The sequence below is a fragment of the Nycticebus coucang genome, chromosome 2, assembly GCF_027406575.1.
Source record: "Nycticebus coucang isolate mNycCou1 chromosome 2, mNycCou1.pri, whole genome shotgun sequence".
NCBI lineage: Eukaryota > Metazoa > Chordata > Mammalia > Primates > Lorisidae > Nycticebus > Nycticebus coucang.
The window spans coordinates 78070352-78073112 of NC_069781.1; the positions used below are offsets into that span (position 1 = coordinate 78070352).

The 2761-nt window shown below is 37.9% G+C and overlaps 1 pseudogene; it reads left to right on the top strand.

The window, feature by feature from the left end:
- The first annotated feature begins 510 nt into the window (after window positions 1-510).
- LOC128597213 (acidic leucine-rich nuclear phosphoprotein 32 family member E-like) lies at window positions 511-1328 on the top strand (annotated as a pseudogene).
- The last annotated feature ends 1433 nt before the right edge of the window (window positions 1329-2761 follow it).

Genomic DNA, 2761 nt, shown 5'->3' on the forward strand with positions numbered 1-2761 from the left:
GTCCAAAATTTCCTTTTGAAGAAGTGTTTCCAAAAATGACAGCTTTTTTTGAAATGCTTGGATTTTTTGCCACCTATCAATAGATATAGTTTTACCTTGCAAAGAAATATTCAAGTCACTTTGATTTGATATGATGTTACACAGAAATGCTGAATTCCTATAGAAATCTTCTTTTAATAAGATTTGCTGTTTCTGTTCTTCATAGAATTTAACTGTCAGGCTAGTGTGTAGACAAGGAGGTGGGGGCAGCTGAGTTAGAGTCCCAACTCCTTGGACTCCATTTGCTATTCTCTTCTTTCTCCCCCACACTTATATGGTGGTAGTGGGCGTTTATATTTGTGTTTCTTTTCATTCATTTCCAAATCTCTTAAAATTTTTGGGTAGTTTAGTGAATGATGCCCCATGAATATATCAATGTACACAGCTATGATTTAATAAAAATTGGGGGGTAGGGGGTAGTGGGAAAGGAAAAGGAAAGGGAGGAGAGTAGTAGCAGAAGAGCAGGAGGACATGGAGATGAAGAAGAGGATTGACCTGGTTAAGGAACAGAGCTCCGGAGAAGGTGACAGAGTTAGTTCTTGATAATTGCCTGTGTGTCAGTGGGGAAATGAAGGCCTGAACGATACTTTCAAAGAACTAGAGTTTCTGAGTATGGCTAACGTGGAACTGAGTTCACTTGCCCGACTTCCCAGTTTAAATAAACTTCGAAAATTGGAGCTAAGTGACAATATAATTTCTGGAGGCTTAGAAATGCTTGCAGAGAAATGTCCAAATCTTACCTATCTCAATCTGAGTGGAAACAAAATCAAAGATCTCAGTACAGTAGAAGCTCTGCAAAATCTTAAAAATGTGAAAAGTCTTGACTTGTTTAACTGTGAGATCACAAACCTGGAAGATTACAGAGAAAGTATTTTTGAACTGCTGCAGCAAATCACATACTTAGACGGATTTGATCAGGAGGAAATGAAGCGCCAGACTCTGAAGAGGAGGAGGAGGAGGATGGAGATGAAGATGAGGAAGAGGCAGAGGAAGCTGGTCCACCTGAAGGATATGAAGAAGAAGAGGAGGAGGCGGAGGATGAAAATGACGCGGGCTCAGAATTGGGAGAGGGAGAAGAGGAAGTGGGCCTCTCATATTTAATGAAAGAAGAAATTCAGGATGAAGAAGATGATGATGACTATGCTGAAGAAGGAGAAGAAAATGAATAAGAGGAAGAAGAAAGTCTTCGAGGGGAGAAGAGGAACCAAGATGCTGAAGATGACGGAGAGGAAGAAGATGACTTGATCATTCTACGACCAGATTCCCTAATGTTCCTGAATGCGCAATAGTGATTACATCTTCTTTGTTTCTCTATGTATGATAGTTTTGTTCCCACAGAAGATAATGTGTAACTTTTTATAGGAAAAGTGTGGTTTTACTATTTTTGCTTTATCATTCCAATAAGATTTATTAGTCTGTTAGTGATTATATTGTATGTAGAGAAAATTTTTCATTGGCCCCCCCAATTGTGAAATTCCCTAGCGATTTATTTAGAATTTTAATTTTTCTAATTCAAGCTCATTGTATTAGTCATTTTTAGTCCATAATTAAAACATGATCACTTAAAAAAAAAAATTTAACTATCAGTTCTCATAGAGATCAAATTTTGGCTAACACCTGTCCCTGCGATAGCCAGGGACTTTAGAATGATACAACAAATCCACATTAATACCTTATCCTTCAACTTCAGCATGTGACAAAACCAACCATGCTGTGTTGCATTTTCACAGATGTAGTTAACAATATTTAAAACTTGTTGGACAGTGTCACTTAAAACAGTGGCTTTAGCACAGAGATTTTATGGATTCAAGATACAATGAAAAGCGCCTGGATCTGTTAATACTTTTTTTACACCTGTATGATACACCATGTTTTCCACTAATGGTAGGTACACTGTCTGTTCTTACACTCACTAAATTTACCAAATCCAGTCCACCTTCACTCCATTTATCTTGAAGTTACCTATTCCTCATGTTCTGTTCACAATAGTGCCTAAAATGAGGAACTCTTTGTAGCAAAGAAAATCTGCTGTTAAGACTCTAATGCAATATAAAACCCGCGTTTTAGGCTAATTCATGCTTCCAGTCAGTCATGGTTCTCCTTGAAAAAGATGGTTGTTTGTACTTGGAAACATTATCAGGATCTCAGCATCCTACAACTTGACAATGCAGTTTTTCGCAATGTCTATCTGCATCACTGGATGGCTTTCCTTTTTCCCTGCGTATATAACTAGTTTATAAGATGCTTCAGTGGCATTATTCCAGGTCTTACTGCTGTTTGAAAGGATTGTCTTTGCTTCTGCTTTTCATCTTTTAATTTCTGCAATACAACCTTTTGCACCTCTAATTTTTGTGGTCCTTGAGAATGTTTAATGCTTATGAGCACTGAATTTCTTTAATGTTGATATTGCAGTATCACAAAGTAAGTAAATCATCTTATCTTTAGCAAAAACAAGATAATATTGCAATTGCCAATCCTCATTAAAAAGATCCGTTTCCAGGCGGCGCCTGTGGCTCAAAGGGGTAGGGCGCTAGTCCCACATGCCGGAGGTGGTGGGTTCAAACTCAGCCCCGGCCAAAAACTGCAAAAAAAAATAATAATAATAATAATAATAAAAAGATCCTTCAGTGTTCTGAAGGGTTCAGTGTTCTCTGGGTCTTCCTTCAGTGTTCTCTGGGTCTTCTTTAACATGATGGGCTGTGAAGCAGACAGGATTTAAAAA